This window comes from Balaenoptera physalus (assembly GCF_965194825.1).
Source record: "Balaenoptera physalus genome assembly, chromosome: 15".
NCBI lineage: Eukaryota > Metazoa > Chordata > Mammalia > Artiodactyla > Balaenopteridae > Balaenoptera > Balaenoptera physalus.
Window position 1 is genome coordinate 78,470,891 of NC_138894.1, and position 18,166 is coordinate 78,489,056.

The following is an 18,166-nucleotide window of genomic DNA, read 5'->3' on the forward strand; positions in this document are numbered from 1 at the left end:
AGGGCTGGGAGGTGTGCTGTCAAGCACATGGTCCCACGTTCGCATCCCTAGAAAGATAGGGCCTACGGTGATAGGCGCTATATAAATACATAGATAGGGTCATGAATAAGAAATATTATGTAGTGGGGAGCGGGGGAAGGAGGCTCAGAATGCTGAGTCTCGGGCCCCACTGCAGACAGGCCCCACACCAGTCAGTCAATCCCACACACACACACAGGAACATGTTTCTATACCGATGCGTAACGAACGCGCGTGCACATGCACACACACGCGCGCACACACACACACACGCGCACACACACACACACACACACACACACACACACAACCAGGGAGCTCCCAGCGCTCTTCTCCCCAGGATTCAGGACTTTGCAGAGTCGGCCCTGCAGCTCTTTACCTCTGTTGCCCTGATTGCAGGTAGACTGTCAATCCCAGAAGTTGCTAGGTGCTGAAGGCAGGAAAAGGAGGAGGTTTTCTTTTAGCAGGTGCTCTCCTCTAGCAGGTAGCGTTCTATCTCTTTTGCCCCTGGTGATGTCAAAAGACTCTTCTGTTAGCAACCTGTGACACTGACCTGCAACCCTAGGCACCAGTCCAGTCAGCCCTCAGCTCCCCCTACCTATTCTGCCCCGACCAAAACGAAACTGACGTCCAGGGCTGTCTTGGCCAGGGGGCTTCCATTGGGAAAAAATGGGACAGTGAACCTCATCTTTTGAATAAAGCAAATTAGTAATTGGTGACAAAACTAAACCAGGCTTTGAATCCCGTGCTCATGGCTCAGGAGTAAGCTCACAGCTGGTGGCCGCGGTCTCCCACTCCTTTTAGCGGAGCTTAGTCCCGCACCCCAGGCTACTCATTTCCTTGTCAGATTGGTTTTTAAGGTGATACCCAGTTGCTTCCTGCCAGCTCTGTGCCGTGATGCCAGGTGGTGATGGTGGGCTCCCACGGGGCTGGAGCAGCTGTGGGGGAACCCCTCGGCCCTTCCCCCGTTGGAGTCTGTACCGAACTGTGGTGCTCACCCCACCCCCTCCAGCCAGGCTCCATCTTCCCGGCCCAGAGCCCACCAGCACTGCTCCGGAGGGCTGGGGGAGGAGGGCTGCCGCAGGCAGTCCAAGGTGCTCCCTCCCCTGGCGGCCAACGCTAAGGTCTTCCCAGCCCCAGTGTCAGGGCAGAGTCTCTTCCTCTGCAGACAGACTTCCTGGCTCTCCGAGGCCTTTTGTCCACTGCTTGTGCAGGAGTTTGCTTTTCCCAGTGGCCCAAGCTCCAGCCAGGGGCTTGGTGTGGGGAAGAAACTTGGTAGCCAAGGATGTGGCGAGCCTGAGGGGTCAGCGTGGGCTGGCCAGCTTGCTTGCTGTTGCACCTGTTTCGCACAGTCTGGCAACCTGACTAGGCCCCAGAAGGGGCCGGATGCACCCTCGCAGGGATGAGAGTTAACGATCACCAGCTTTTCTTCCAGCCACACCCGTGGGCTTGGTCCCACAGTAGAACTTGGTAGGGTGCAGGGGACCTTGGGATGTGCCAACTTGGCCACACCAGGGTGCTGTCCACAGTTGACTCCCAACTCTGGGGGTGCTCCTGGGGACAGGGATCAGGTCACCTTCTAAAGGGGAGCTGTGCTTGGACAGGCTGAGGTGAGGTCACGCGGGGTTGCAGGTGGGGGATCGTGGCACTTGCCGTGTGTGAGGCTCAGGGTAGAGGCAGTGCAGCGGGCGAAACCAAGAAGGCCTAGGGAAAATTCTGGAGTATGTTCCCAGTGGGGTGTTCTTTTTGAAGAGCAGGCCAATTTACAAATTCCTGGAAATGAGGGTTTCTAGGGACTGAGGATGATGCCCCCCTACTTGCTGCAGGTGCCAGAGGGACCTGTGCCTCTTGCCGGGGTAGGTAGCTGGGGCTCGGCGGGGCGCAGGGCCCTGGGTCGCCTGCCCGAGGAGGAAGCTCGTCTCCAGCCAGCGCCGCTGAGCCCCGTGGGCCTCAAGCTGGCTGGTGCTGCCTGCCTTTCCCGGGAGCCGACCGAGGAGCACAGGACCCGTGGGGTCTTGCAGTCAGTGATGGCAACCCAGGTGTGCCACTGTCTGTTTTTCTTTCTAGACCCCAGAACCTTCCTGCTATTGAACATTCTAGAAAGCAAACTTCCCAAAAGAGCACGCAGGACCACTTTGCTTTTGAGACGGGCCTGGGAGTGGTCGGCTGGCGAAGATGCCTGTGGGTTTTTGGTGAGTCGCTAGAGTGCAGATTGGGACAGGCAGACCCAGCAGGTAGAAAGGCTGGTGGTGGACATTGAACCGGTCTAATGAGGGCCGGCTCCCCTTACTTCACGCGTAGCTGGCAATTCTGGGGAAGCCTGAATTGATGGGACGGGAATTAGATGGGAATAGCCCACCGTCTCCAGCACAGGAAGGTCTGTAACAGGAGCAAGGGAAGGACTGTTTGAGCAGAGCCATCTGGGGAATGTTCTTAGTCTTCATCTCTCTGATGACATCAGTATATACATAAAGTGGATCTTGGAGGTGGTTTTGAATTCCTGTCGCTGTTCTGCTTGGGGCAGAGAGGCTGTGGCACTGGTATTTTTCACAGGTGTCGTTTTCAGGAAACTTGCAGGGTTAGGGCCGTGGGTCCTGCCTCGCACTGTGATCTGATGAGGGCTGGTCGTTGCCTGTGGTCAGGGTAGCAGCAGAGCCAAGATGCTGGTGAGAACTGGGTTTCTAGCCAGGCCCCGTTTTGATCCCAGGAGATGAGGAATCTGAATTTGTCATCGGGCGTGGTCTAGTCTGGACCCTCCCAGCGCTTGTGATTAGAGATGACACTGGAGTTATCCTGCCCTTTTTTCCTCCACCTCTGGAGGGATGGCGTGGAGCTGGAATGGCTCTCCCGGCCATTCCTTGCTGAGGCAGGGATTAACCACAAGTGTTTGGAGGATCTAAGAGGAAAGAGAATCGATTTATATCAAGGATGGACTCCACTGTTCTAGCAGAAGCTCTCGAATCTTTACGTTTTGGTAAAGGAAGGCTGGGGTCTTTAGGAAGCGAGGTAGCCCCTCTTGCACCGGTGTGTTCCAGAGACCCGGCTGAGTGGGCCTTTGGTTGTTTATCGCTGATCCTCAGCAGTGGAGTCTGGGGAGAGGGAGAAACAAGCAGGTCAGAAGCAGTGAGGACAAGGATGGAAGGTCCTTTGCTAGTCGTGACTGGCTGAATTGCCCGAACGGAGGCCCGCAGATTCCTGTAACTCCAGTAACTGGAAAACTCCCCCCAGGGGCATGGGAGGGCGGCTTTCTCAACCTCCAGTCTCACGGCCTCCAGCCCTGGGCCTGAGGACATGAGCAGGGATCCGAAAGCATCACCTGAGTCCCATTTCACTTCACAGACTGATTTGGTTGCACAGCCCTAGAATCCAACCAACCACAAAAATGCCGAAATTCCTTAGAATACGCAGAGTGAGGAGGTGACTCAACAAGGTGCTAAAACATTTTATTAAAAATATATATTGTTAAATTAAGTCTGCTGTCTGGACAATGACTGTTTGTTTTGTTTTCTTGTAGTGGAGTTTAAAAGAGACTATTATTTTACTCTGATATATTATTATTAAAAAGGCATTTTAACTTTGTACTTGAAAACTAAATGAGCGATTTCATGTGTTTTAGCTGAGGCATTGAAGTAGCGGGTGCTTACTTATTTGTGGGAAATCATGTATTCATACTGAAGAATAAACTCCGTAGCTGATTTGGTAATAACTTTTACTGTTACAGACGATTTCGCTTTGACCCCGGCGGGAGAGCACTTTTACTGCACATTCCACGCAGCTAAATGCAGGACTTAACTCCCCAGACCCTTCCCTTCCCAGCCCTCTTTCCTTTCTCTTCAGTTCCTCTTCTGACTCTTTGTTGTTGTTGTTTTTTTTTCTCCCTGGTTCCAGCATCCTTTCACCACTGTATTTTTTTTAGGGTTGCTTCTCTATTTATTGACAATAATAATGTACATTTCACAGTCTGGTTCTGGGACATCGGGGAGGGGCAAGTGTGAAAGGGCCCTGCACGGGTCCCCACCCCCATGCCCTGGTGTTCTGTTGTATCTCTGTGTAAGTGATGCTCGTGACATAGCTGTTATGAAATAATTATAAAGAGGTCAGTGCGTACAGCAGATGTAGAAAGTCTGTCAGTTCCGCCTTCATCACTTTTTTTTTTTTTTTTTTTTTTTTTTTTTTTTTTTTTTGTGCCCAGAAGAATATAATAAAGCTCCTTTCTAATGTACTTGTGCTGGAGAACACTTGAATAAATGGACTGTTTTTGTGCAAAAAAGAAAAACGGAAAAAGCACCGTAATAATGTCCTTTTGTCTTGCGTCTCCTTTCCCCTGACATGACTGTTGGCAACCTTCTTCAGAGGGGTTAAGTGCCCAAACCGGGAGGTCCTAGCATTGGGTCTAGACAGTGCAGTTCCTCCCTTTAAAAACATCACCTGCATGAACATTCAATAGGGACTGTAAACTGGGTGCAAAAAAGGGTGGTTTGGTTGACTGGAAGCTCAAAGATAAGTTAGAGTGAGGCAAGGTTGCAGGAAGAGCAGATTCTGTCCAAGGCTGAGCTATAGAAATTTTCAGACTAGAGCCGGGAGAGGAGTGGGCCTTGTGCCTGTGTCAGACAAGCTGGAGGGCTTTGGTTATGGGCACCGTTGCTCTCTGTGTGGGGTTTCTCCAAAACACAAGGGCATCCAGAGGAGAGCAGCCGGGTGGTGGACAGTCTAGACTGTGCAAGGGGCCGTGGGAGACACAGGTGTTTGGCCCCAAAAAAGGGAGAATTTAGAGAAGGGTGCAGACAATGACAGGGAGAGCCCAAGGGGCTGGGATGATTCTGGGCAGTTCCACGTGGCAGGCGGAAGTGGGGCCAGTCGGCCGAAGTCGGTCTATTTCAGCTCAGCATAAGAAGATCCTTTTTCACTACTGGCCAGCAGTACAAGGGCCGCCCTGAGTACAGTGAAGCCCTGGTCAGTTAAGAGGCGCTGGACAGCCACTGGGGCTCCTGCTGACCTTCCTTGAGACCCCAAGTCTGGGTTCTTCTGGCTGACCCACCCCTCCTCAGCACTATCTTGCAAGTGGACGGTGCCTTGCGGTTGGAAGAGCCCGTTCACACATGATGTCCCCTTTGTCCTCGTGACTCTTTGCCTGGCAGTTACTAGTTCCCTGTTGTCCCATCTAAGAGACTGATCTGAACACATAGAAGAACTGGGCTTTTCCCATCACATCTCCTCTCTAAGACCCCTGGCATTCCATGCTGCATTTCCATTTCCTAAGTGCCAAGCAGATCCCGCCAATGATTTCTTCTCTTCAGGGAGGGTTATTCAAGGTTTCTTTCCTACAGCAGATTTCGGGGGAGGTTTAGGACTGCACCACTTTGCTGGCAGCTTTGAAAGAAATTATAAGGGGGAAATTTGAGAAAAAGGGGAAAATAACAGGCTTTTTTTTCATGGGCACTTTTTATTTTCTTTACAAAATTGTAAATGTATATTTAACTGTTATCCTACTTTTTTCTCAATATTTTTCAATGTTGATGTAGAATTCTTTTTTAAAAAATGGCTGCATGGCATTTTCTTGTTGGATGTTTGTTTCTATATATATGCATTTTATTTTAGCTATAAATAGAGCTGCAATAAATATCTTTATGTGTTGGCTTTTCCCCCCTATATTTTGTATTTTTTTCTTTAAGATAACATTACCAGAAATGAGACTTACTGGGGCAAAGTAGATGAACATTTTGGTTGGCTCCTGACATATTTGCCTGATTTCCTCCCAAAGGTCAGCCAACAGTGTATCTTCGGCTCTGAGACTCTCAGTTCAGAAAGAAACAAATGTAGTCTTTAGTTTGACCAATTCAGAAATGTGTTAACCTCAGTGGGAAAGTAAAGACTCAAGACACTTTGTGTGTGTGAGAAGCTAAAAATCTGTAGCGAGAAGCCAGAGGTGGAAGCAACACTATTTGGTCACTAAGTTTTGAAAATTAGCTCACCTGGAGTGCCGGCCTGGAGGCAGCATGGTGGAGGGTGGAATTCGGACGGAACCCCTGAGACTCTAGCTCCAGGCCTAAGGAGAAATGGGAGGGTGTCTTTGGTGCCCTCTGGCTCTGAAAGCCAAGGCTGGGCACCCCACTGCCATCAGAGCTGAGGGTGGGAGGTCTGGCTGGAGCTTATGGGAGGGAGCTGCTGGGGCCATTTCATTAATAAACCCATCCTGTGAAGTTCCTGGGTTTAAATGAGGTGTCACTTGATGGTTGAGGGGTTGGGAAAGACAGGGAAGGGTCAGGGCTGGGCAGGAGTCAAGATAGATGGGGAGTGACAGGGCCGACTGCCCAGGTGGGTCTGCCCCGGGCGGGGAGGAGATGCCACACACCACCAGGCCCAGGCTGGCGGGTTCAAGAGAACCTTCCCTGGGCTCACCAAGTTTGACTCAGTGGATCTGGAGTGGAATAGAGGAAGGAGGGCGAGAAGAGGCTGCCTGGGGGCGCTGGCTGGTTGGGGGAGCCAAAGCCATAAGTAGCAGGGCCAGAGGTGCAGGTCTGGGCACTGGGTGTAATTCCTGGGGGATGTGGGTGTTGGAGGAGGGGCTGCAGTGAGGGGAAGAAGGTGTGTGTTGGAGATGGGGATGCGGGGAAGTCACGTGCAAGGGGCACGGGGCTCCCCTTGGACAGTCTCCTGGCATCAGCCCAAAGCTCCCTTTCTCTTAAGTTCCAACACACTTTAAAAGGCCATGGCCCACTCACCTCAGTGTACCTTTTCCTCCCCTCAGCTAGGATCCTAGGAGGGGGTGCGGCTGGGTTGGAAGTGCCTGGGGGCTTGGGGGCGAAGGCCTCTGAGAGGTGGACGGCTCACAGCAGTTTCCAGAGATGGATTCAAACCTCAGAGAGCGACACTGCCAACCCCTCACTCGGCCCCGAAGCCCCCGGTGCCCTGAACTGTCTCAGAAGAAAGACCACCATTCAGAACCCACGGATCTGGATCCTGTGTGGCCTCGGGCAGGTCAGCTACCCATCCTGAGCCTGGGTCTTCTCTTTGGAAACCCGGGTTTTGTCTTGTGGTCAAGCATGTGGCCTCCGGTGCCCTAGCCCCAACCCCAGCGTGGGGACAGCACGGGCGCTGGGTGGGGAGGGGCCCTGCCTTTGGGACGCGCCACCGCGCAGCCCCCCTGAGCCCAGGGCTTTAGCCAAAGTCAGTGCACTTGTCTGGAGGGAGGGAACCCGGAGCCTCTGAGAAGCTTCGCCTCTGATGGAATCACGAGGCCCCCACTCCATCGGAGGAAGGAAAGATACCAGCATAGAGAAATATACCCCCATCTCTCACGAGGCGTCCATCCCTTGCCTGGCCCTGACTTGGCTCGTGTAACAGCGACGTGAGCCTTAATCCATCACTGAGGTCCTGCCTGGCCCAGTGTGAGGACTTCTGTTATCTCCCTGTCCTTCCTCCCCTAGCCCACCCCTCTTGCCTGTCTCCAGAGGGAGCTGCCCTGCCCTGCTCCGCCGCCTCCCTCCACCCGGCTCTGAATCCCACTCTGCCCTCCTGCTCGGGCCATAGCTCCCTCTGTCTTCTCCGTTTTTCCCCAGGCGTCTCCTTAATGCCACCCATCATCTCACACACGCATACTGTCCCTTGACCCCCATCCAGATGCTCTCTTTCTCTGCTCTACTTCACAGCAAAACTTGAAAGCACTCCCAGCCCTTGCCGGCTCTGCTTGCTCACTTCTGGTTCCCCTCCAACCGCCCCGGCAGGGCCTTCACCCCCATCCCCGTGACCTCTCAGGAGCTGGACCGGCGACTCCCCTCCTCCCTGAAACCTTCTACCTGGGCTCCTGACATCACACCCCGCATCTTCTTATGCCCCCGGCGCCCTTCCTCCTCCTGTTCTCTGCATGTGGGAGGGTCCAGGACTCCCACACCCGCCCCAACCCTGACTTCCCTCAGAGACCCAGGTTTATATATCCAGCTGTGATAGGCTTCCCCCCCCGCCTTGGAGGTTAAATAGGCACCTTAAATGTGACCTGAAAATCCAAATTGTGCCCTGAAAACCTGAATTCTTGGTCTCCTCCCAACTGGCTCCTAGTCTTCTACGTCTTAGTAACTGGCGCTTAACTGGCATCAAAACCCTGGGGCTCATCCTTGATTCCCCCCTTTCTGTCACTTCCTATATCTGGTTCACCAGCTTGTTCTAACCGTCCTCACCTCTAAATATCTCCTCCATTCGGCCATCTTTCACGATCGTGCTTCTGCAGCTTTAGCCCAGGTCCCCATCACCTGTCTCCTAACGGGTCTCTGGCCCCATCAAACCACAACAGGTCTCTTTGCTTCTCTTCCTGTCCCTTCCAGTACATTTCATACACAGAATAATCTCATTAAAAATCAAATCCTCAAAAAATCCCATCAGTTGTGTGCTATTGCAGCAAGAATAAACCTTCTCACCCTGGCCTCCAAAGCCCCACCAGCCTCAGACAGCACCCCAGTCACACTGGCTTTCCCGTGAACGCATCAAGCTCTTTCCTGTCACAGGGCCTTTGCACAAGCTGCACCCTCTACCTGGAAAGCTTGTTCGTCTCCCTCCTCTGCCTGTTTCCCCTTATTCAGGTCTCAGGGCAGAGAAGCACTCCCTGACTACTCTCTGTCTCAGGAAATCTTGTTTCTACTCCTTCCTATTTTATTCCTTATCTTTGTAGCTATCACCCTCTGAAATTCTGACTCATTATTTTGGCTTACCTGTTTATTGTTTATCTTCCCTGCTAAAATGAAAGCTCCGCAAGAGCAGGGACTTTTCCCTGTTTCTGCAGGATCCCCGCGGCCCAGACCAGGTCTGGTACATAAACGTTCTGTAGTTATTATAATCACTATTATCACTAACATGTGTTGAGTGCTCAGTATGTACCAGAAATCATTCTGTACTAACATCTCCACAACCCTCTGTGCCAGGTACTATTATCCCATTTTACAGATGGGATACATACTCTGTCATGGTCACAGGGCGCACAGTGGCAACAGCCGAATTTCAAAAACTGTCTGCACACTCAAGGCTGCAGGTTGCAGCCTGAGTTACCTGCCCCCACTTTGCCTCTCACATGTCTTGGGCTCGTCCCCTAGCGTCTCTGTGGCAGCTCCCCACTCCCTCCTCAAGGGTCTGGGTGTGCAGCCCCTCACCCTTCCCTGCTTAGTCCTGGCTCCTTCTCCACCCACCACCCCAGGGGACTGCCTCTTTGGAGTCGGGGGCATGCAGGAGCTGGAAGCCAGGGCATAGGGGTACCTCAGTGAGAGATGTCCTATTTTATAGTTCCAACTGTGCGCAGACACTCCCACTGGTACCTCCTCCCCAAGAGAGGCTACCCTGGCTCAGATTTGGACGCCCTCCTCCCTAATTTTCTGTTTCAGCCCCTTATTTCCATTGTGGTTCTTATCACAATTGGTAATCGTTTTATTTACTCATTTATTGTGTCTCCCTCACTAAAATGGAAATCCAGGAGGGCAGAAACAGACTCTGTCTTGTCCTCTACTGCAGCGGTCCCCAACATTTTTGGCACCAGGGACTGTTTTCGTGGAAGACAATTTTTCCAAGGACCAGGGAGGGGGGATGGTTTCCGTATGACTCAAGCGCATTACATTTATTGTGCACTTTATTTCTATTATTATTACATCAGCTCCACCTCAGATTGTCAGGCATTAGATCCCAGGGGGTTGGGGGACTCCTGCCCTAGAGAGTGGACCATGGATTTTTTTAAAAAAATTAATATAACGTGACCCTTTTTCTTCTGCAGCCTAAAATTATACTAACTGCACCAAATTTTTAAATAACCAAAAAAGGGAAAAAGCAAAAAAATCACTCATCATCTTACATCCCAGAGATAATTGCTGTTGGAATTTGTTTCACTATTTTTCTTTTGCATTAGATACACAGTTTACTAATTTAAAATGTATTACTCATTAACATACTGTTTTGTAATAATTACTAGCATTTTTTGAGAGCTCACTGCCAGATATTATTTTTCTGTCAACATTTTATTGTAAACATTTCCCCACATCACTAAATATTATTTGAAAACGTCATTTTTAAAGGCTGCATACTATTCCACCTGCTAGATGTACCATAATGTATTTAATCCAACCTCTGTTTGGGCATTTAGATTGTTTTCTTGTCTTTTACTTGGAGGGTGCTAAATATTATCAAACTATGTTGGAGTGAGCATTCTATCGTGTTCCTTCACTAATCACCATACTTTTACATATATTTTTGTAAAACAAAAAACACAGCATAGTTAGGAGAAAAGCAGCAGAGTGTGATGGGAGGGGTGTGGTGCGCTCGGGTATCCGCAGCTTGGCTGGGTCGGGGTTGGGGGTCCCCGGTGTTGCCTGACGAACCGGACACAACTGGCAGCTTTTCTTCTAGCAGGTCCCGGACGCCTCCCCGCACAGCCTGGGTACTTCGGGGAGGGGGGTGGGCCTCTGCCCCGCCCGCATGCACGCACTGCCTTCCATGCCTGCCGGCCGTCCTACTTTCCTCGCTGCGGCTTCCTTGAGAGCAGGGAGGTCCCTCCCTACCTGGGTGGGGCTTGCGCCCTGGGGTGCGGGGAAGTGGGGGAGGTAGTGGAGGTGGGCCTCTTCACCTGCTGGGATGCCCTAGGTCCCCCTATGACCGAGACAAATTCCTGTCTGCAAGGGGCACGCAGTCTAGTGGGGTCATGTTCAGCCTTGTGCCCATAGCTGGCCATTTTCTAGCATAAACGTTTTTTTGTTTTTTTGCCCACCCCCAGTCCCCCGCATGTGGGATCTTAGTTCCCTGACCAGGGATGGAACCTGCGCCCCCTGCATTGGGAGCGTGGAATGTTAACCACTGGACCGCCAGGGAGGTCCCTCTAGCATTAAACAGTTTGAAGTGCAATTTCAGCTGAAAGGGCTCACGTGCTATGTCAGTAAACTGGCCCCAGAAAGATCGCGCGGTCCCATCTGCAGTGAGTGAGGGTGCGCGAGGGCCGGCCCTCTGAGTTTGTGTGACAGGTGCAGCAGCAGCTGGAGAAAGGGCAGAGGCGTTAGGGGCTCACCTTTCCTGGGGGGGGCTTGGGGCTGTCTCCACGCAGTTCTCCGAGGAAGCAATCTTGGATGCCGCCGCGTGTGGTGATGGGGACGGGGACTCGGGTGGTGGCCAGTGACAGGAGCGTGGTGGTTAGGGCCCCTAGAGGATCTGGGTTGCAACCCTGGCCCTAGGAAGGTTATTTCATGCTCTGAGCCTCGGCCACTTAGGAAAATAGGGGCAATCACGGGGTTATTGTGAAAATTACAGGTGATACTGTTGTGTAAATGCTCAGCACAGGGCTGGGCTGGCCTATACAGGAGCACAGTAAATGCTGTATATATGAGTCGTGTCTGTGTGTGTGTGTGTGTGTGTGTGTGTGTGTGTGTGAAGGGGGAGGGTCCAGGAATGGACACAGTTTGGGATGTGCACAGGTTGCCCTGGTCCGCAGCCTCCTCCCAGGGAAGACTGAGGCTATGAATCCTTAGATTGCGGTGCACTTTCCCCCATGTTAGTCCTCCGCGCTTGGGTTTCTAGGTTAACTGAGTCAGAGGAGGGGGCCTTGATGACTCCTGGGTGTGCAGCCCGAGGGGAATCAGCTGTGGTGGGATCTCTCCCTGGAAGTGGAGAGGACGTGTGTGTTGGGGTGCGGGGGTTAGGGGGTGCCGCTCTCCCTGTCCTAGCTGCCATGGAGCAGAGTTCTGACCGTGCTGGGGACCGGGGCAGGAGGTGGGTCCTACTGGCAGGTGCTCACCTGTTTTGAGTGTGGATGAGGTGTCACTAGGTTCCCAGAAGAAGCAGGTCTCCTGATATGGGCCAGCTGTCACCATCCCCCACCTGAATCAAATTGGTGACTAAAGAGAGGGGGTCGTTGTCCTTGAGGGCCGGGCTTTGAGGCTGCTGTGCCTAGACAGGCCGATGGCCTCACTCCCTGCAGCTCTGGGGAGCCAGGGACCCCTGAACGCGCCTGGAGACAGTCCAGTCAGCCTCCACACACCTAGTTGCGTAAGGCCTATGGAAAAAGGCTGGACTCGGGGCCCAAGACCATCCCTTATTGGTTCTGACTCTCCACATAGTGGGCAGAGTCACTGACCTGAGCTGTGGTTTATTCATCCAAAAAATGGCTTAATGTTCTGCTTTAACCAGGTCCTCAGAGAGTGGCTGTGGAGAGCCCTCGGGGGCGATGGTTATTGAGACCCCCCAGTCAACCTGCCCCACCTAAGGGCTGGCTTCCCCTAGAGCGCAAGGCCAGAGACCTGGGACCTATCTCTCTCCACCTCTCTCTCTCCCTCTCTCACAGTACATGTTTTTATCCAATTACTCAAGTCATACTTGTCCACTGAATTAAAAACATTAGAAATTAAAGAAAGGCACAAAGGAGAAAATAAAAATATCATGTGGTAGTTACATGGGTGTATATTTTTGTCAAAACTCATTTAGCTGTACTCTTAAATACAGTGCAGTTTATTGTATGTAAATTATACCTCAATAAAGTTTTTATTTTTAAGACTCCCACCATTATTGACATTTTAGTATATTTACTTCTAGATTTTTATTTATATATAGTATATATTCTATTGTATATACATATGTAAATGTGTGTATATGTATAAACCTATGTACATAAACTCTAAACAACCCTCAAATTCTAAATGTATGTGTGTGTGTGTATATATATATATATGTATATATATTTGTCTTTTAAATAAAAATGGACCATGACGTGTGTGCCCTTCGTGAAGAAAGGCTTTCCGTGCAGGTGGCCAGCGGCTGGTGCTCTCCACCTTCAGGAGGTCTTGCCCACTCCCTGGAACTGGGCTGTGCACCCTGGGCCCCCATCCAGGCCACGGTGCCGCCTGAAGCAGTCACCCGGGGTGGGGAGCCCGAGACCAGCACTCCCAGGCCTCTCTCATCCGTGTTTCCAGAAGGGCCTCTCAGGCCCTGTGAACCCCGGGCAGACGAGGTACCAGGCCTGTGTATGAGCCTAGGGAAGGAGGCAACACTGACCAGAGGACTTTGAAGTGAGAACATCCAGGAACTTGGGGATGGCCTGGGCAGGGAGGGAGGCCCACTTGAGAGGGTAAGGGATGGCAATGGGGTAGGCTAGGTCACAAAGAGAAACAGAATCCTGTCTGACTGACAGAAGGGGGCTTGGCAGAGCTTGGACTAGGTGTGAAGGGTGGAGGGTTGGGAGGCGAAATGCATGGACTGACGTGGGGTTTAGGAGAGAGGCAGGGCCCCAAGAACTGCTATCCAGATTTCTGTATGGCTGGAGCCCACACTGGGAAGGTCTGATAGGTGTTCTGGATCTCCAGGTCTGGCTGTGTAGAACACACCAGCTAGTCCAAAGGGCAGAGAGAGTGGACAGATCAAACAGTGGGGCAGAGCTACAGGGGCTGTCTTTATTTCCAACAGGAAGATGTGGCCGGCTGTCACCATGAGAGAAACTTTCTGATCAGCTCATCCTCCACCCCTTGAACTTCATGTGATGAATCATACTGCCTTCATCATGGTGACATATTACAGAACCATGTGCTTAACAAAAAGGAAACAGACCCTTTCAGTTAGGAAGGATGCGGGGTTGATTATTCACAGCGTTGAACAGACCTCAAGACCTGGCCCCAAGGCTTGGTGCCTCTGCTCTCTCTTTTTGTCTCTCTCTTTTGCTTTCTCTCTCCTAGCTCTCTCGAGCTCTCTCCACTTCTATCATTTGTTTTTGTTTGGCTCTGTCTGGCTTCCCTCTGTAAACAGATTCCAGATGGGGGAAAGATGGCCACTGACAGCCCTAAATTTACATGCTCTTAGCTGACAGCCCCAGTGGTATTCTTCTGGTAGCCTTATATCTAGCTCAGGGAAGAATTCTGATTGGTTCTGCTTAATCCTGTACCATCTCATTACTGGGTTCAGTCACTGTGTCCAAGGAAGCTGGGTACCTTGATTGGCCAAGTCAGAGTGATATGGCTGAAGGGTAGTGGGGCGGGGGAGGTAGCCCCCCTGCTTCCAGAAGGACATGGAGTTGAAAGGGGCTGATCAACCCAAAACAATAGCAACCAGAGGCCATCACACATGGTTTCCAGGATGAAGAAGGCAGAGGGTCTACATCACAGAACACACAGTCTACTCAGGGGTACGGGAAGGCAAGAGAGGTCAGTAAAAGATACTCATGACTGGTTGCCCTCAGACCACTGGGAGACTGCTCAGCTTCTGGAAGAATTAGAATAGAAACACTGACACCCCTATCCTGCAACTGACTGACTCACATTTCCAAGGCCATAGAAGCTTGAGGAATCAAATCTAGAACTATGGATCTTAAAAATGGTAAGGATTCAGTGCCGCAAAGCAGCAAAGGCAGACAGACCAGAGTCAGAATCCCAGCTCTTTACCAGCTGTGCGACAATCAGCTCAACCTCTTCAAAGACTCCATTTCCTCACCTGTAACATGGGAACAATTGATAGCCTCCTTCCCAGGGCTGTTGTGAGGATTAAGACGTGTACGTCAGGTGTTCAACAGAGCACGTGTATGCGTACTCAGTCAACGAGATCTAACGTTATGGTATTAGTCTTTGACCTATGCTGCCACCAGTGAAATTGCTGGAATCCCAGCTCCCTCCCTCTTTTCTGGGGGATCCTTGCTTCCCAGAAGTCACCCCGGATGCCTTCCTCGGGCAAAAGTAAGGCATCCCAGCCCTAGAAGGCAGGTGGGACCTCCTTGGATGGGGGCAGGTGCTCTGAGGACCTGCTCTGGGCTGTTCCGTCCCGCCTTCCCTGTGAGCCTGCCGCAGGGCAGCCAGTTTGGCTAGCTGCAAGCCCCCTAAGCTACTTAACATCAAGGGGGGCCTGGGCTCAGCAGTCAGGCACTTCAGGACACCCAGCTGCAGGAAGCAGAGTAAGGAGGGACACCCAGACAGTGGCCCTCTCCAGCATTCCTTCCCTGGGGCCATGTGCACGCTGCCTGTGGCCCTTCCTTGTCTGTTTCCTTCCCTTGCCTCTGCCGTGGCCCCTCTAAAGGGCTGGTGTCCCAGCCTTCCTAATCTTCCGTCCAGGCACCATGCCTGGTTGACCCAGTCTCTCACTCCACACCAGGTTTCTGGGACAGAATCTGATCGCCCCGGCTTGGATGGGGGGTCACTGCTAATCCAATAAGCTGGGATGGAGAACGGCTGTGTGGTGCTGAAGCCTTTCTTTGTTTTAGCAAGGGGTGTGGCCGGCTGTCTCAGAGGACCTGAGAGAGGGCTCAGTGGAGAGGCACGGTCTTTGGGGGAAAGGCCAGACAGCCCTCGTCCCAGGCTCTTACCTGCCTGCTTATGTCTGTGCCAGATCCCGAGGCTGCCTTCTGTTCTAGCTTGACTAATGATACCTGGAGAAGAAGTATTTGGTGACATGTGAACACTATGTGAAATTCAAATTTCAGCTCTCTATGAGTTTCCTAGGCCTGCCATAATACAGTACCAGAAACTGCATGGCTTAAAACAACAGAAACTTACTGTCCCACAGTTCTGGAGGCTTAGAAGTCCAAAATCAAGGTGTTGGCAGTGCCAGTCTCCCTCTGAAACCTTTGGGAGCATCCTTCCTTGCCTCTTGAGCTTCTGGTAGCCCCAGGTGTTCCTTAGCTTGTGATAGCATCACTCCATCTTTACATGGCCATCTTCTCTCTGTGTCTTCAAATGGTGTTCTCTGTGGGTGTGTCCGTATCAAAAACGTCCCTCTTCTTATAAGGACACCAGTCACACTGGATTAGGGCCCACCCTAATGACCTCATCTTAACTTGATGATATCTGCAAAGACCCTATCTCTAAATAAGGTCATACTCACAGGTACTGGGGAGTTAGGACTTCAACCTATCTTTTGGGGGACACAGTTCAACCCATAACAAGTGTCCATAAATAAATGTGGCTAGTGGTGACAAAGACCACATGCGAAGTGTGGAGTACTTACTATCTGATCCTTTACAGAAGATATTTGCTGTCCCCTCCTTAAAGGATCAGGGGTGGGGGGAATCCACAGGAGGAGAAGGCCAGGGCTGTGGGGCGTCCTGGGCTGAGGGGACAGGAAGGCTAGCCGCGATGAAAGTCAGGATGTCTGAGGAGCTGTGAGCCTGGAGCTGCCGCAGAAAAGGCATTTGAAGGAGCTGGAGTTAAAACACAAAGCATCTCCTTTTGAAACACCTTCAGAAATACGCCTTCGGTTCTTCTCCCCAGAGGAGAGGGTGTGGGACCCCTTCAGCACAAAGCAGCACAGGGCACGTCTGGACGCCTTAGGGACCCCACTGGGGAGAAAGCCCAAGTCAGGCGACTTTCTCGGGAGCATCGGAGGAGGCCAGCGGGCACTGTTTCATGAGCTCCTTTCCTATCAGGCCCCGTCTTCCTCCAGCTGCCCCATGGGAGTTGCTCTTGAGCCTGACAGTCCAATTCTACAGACAGGGCCTCTTCAGAGGCAAATATTTGGGAAGCCCTTCAGCACGTCGTCTGCCTGCTGGAGAGATGGAGGGTGGCGAGAGCTCCCTTTTTGGTAGCAGCTGGGCTGTGAGTGGTAAGAAGCCTGCGGGAGCTGCCCTTGCCACCCTGTCCCAGGCTCATCTTCTGGCTGGGCTGGCGAACTGACTGTGTTCAGGGCCTGGATAACATTGCCTGAGTTCGGCAAAAACAACCTCACAGCAGCCCTGTTAGCGAGCGAGGGCCTGGGGAATGTGCCCCACTCGGCTGCTGACAACTGCAGCTCCAGGGGTGTTGCTTGATTTGCCCAAGATCACAGAGATAGGCCAGGCCTGGCCAGGCGGGCATCTCAGCCTCCTGCAGCCCTGGCCCAGGCCCCCCTCCTCTCTCCAGCTGCCTTTGCTGTCCACGCCTTCCTCTTCTTTTAATTGATAACATAGCAAGGTTAATGAGAAACGTTGAAAAGAAAATCTCTCAAATCCCACCACCTTCACACAGTTCCACACATGGACACGTTCTTTAAAAAAACCATTCCGATGTGCTAAAATTGTACAGAATACACACACACAGACAGGGGTATAATAAAATTGGGGAAATCTGCATGAGGTCAGTGGATTATATCACTGTCAATATCCTTGTTTTGCAAGATGTTACCAATGGGGGAAACTGTAAAAGTGGGAGCTTTTTGTATTATTTCTTACAACTGCAAGTGAAATCTACAATTATCCAACTAAAACGTCAATTAAAAACAAAGTACTTCTAAGGAGCTGAGATCCATGAGTATGTAGCATTTCATGTTACACTATTTTACACTAAGATGATATTGTAAACATTTCCTGTGTTTCTACAACCCTGGCAATAATCACCTACTAGCCATGTCATCTTGAGGGTGTAAAATCGTTTTCTTAACCATTCTTCTTACGAGATCTTAGGTTGTTTCCAATTTTTAGGCACTGTCAATAATGCCATAATGAACATTGCTATGCATATAGCACTTTTATTCTTTTGAACTGTTTCATTAGAATAAGTTCCCAGGGAGTGGGAGCACTGAGTATAAGGAAGGTTGGAGCTTTGTGGCTGTATTGTGTTTTATTAATTTAATGTTATGATACCTTTATTATTGTCTTTTCCAACCTACAGATTGGCTTTCTCCCAAGTGAGTGAAAATTCTCTGCTGTGCCTTTCGGCATTCAGATTCGTAGGAAAATACCAAGGACACCTCCACGTTTTTCTACCTACACAACTTCACCCAGGATGTCAGTGGCAGAATGCAGGGTCAGCAAAGTTCAGCGAGAGGAGCTGTCACCGGCGTCGCCTCCCATGGGGCCTTGGCGGGCGTCCTAGGACCTCGCCAATCCGGCTGGCGCCCACCACCTTCTCCCCAGTGAGACAAAGCAGCAGAGGCGAGGCGGAGCCTGCGACTTTCCGGAAAACGGAGCGGCATTTGCTCCCTCTTCGGGCGCTTCTTTCTGAGCGGCAGAAAGCCATTTCTGTAACACACTCGATTAGGTTAAAAAGCGGTTGAGAAACCGCCGCGTCCTTCGGATGCCGGGTAGGGGGAGTCCTGAGTGACAGGTCCCCACTTCTCCGGGGCGATCACCGACTGGGAGGCGCAGCAGGGCAAGCCCCGGGCAGCGGCTCTTCCAGAGCTTTCTGAGGGCCCTGCGTCACCCTCCGGAGTGAGCCGCCGCCGCGGGGGGGGCCGCAGGTGAGCGCTT

At 51.6% G+C, this 18,166-nt stretch overlaps 1 long non-coding RNA gene across 1 annotated transcript in view; it reads left to right on the top strand.

Moving 5' to 3' along the window:
- Positions 1-2,274: 2,274 nt before the first annotated feature.
- Positions 2,275-18,166, top strand: part of LOC309644114 — a 139,523-nt gene continuing 123,631 nt past the window's right edge. Inside the window, exon 1 of the long non-coding RNA XR_014254247.1 lies at positions 2,275-16,986. This is a non-coding gene — a long non-coding RNA (uncharacterized lncRNA). The remainder of the gene's footprint in view (positions 16,987-18,166) is intronic.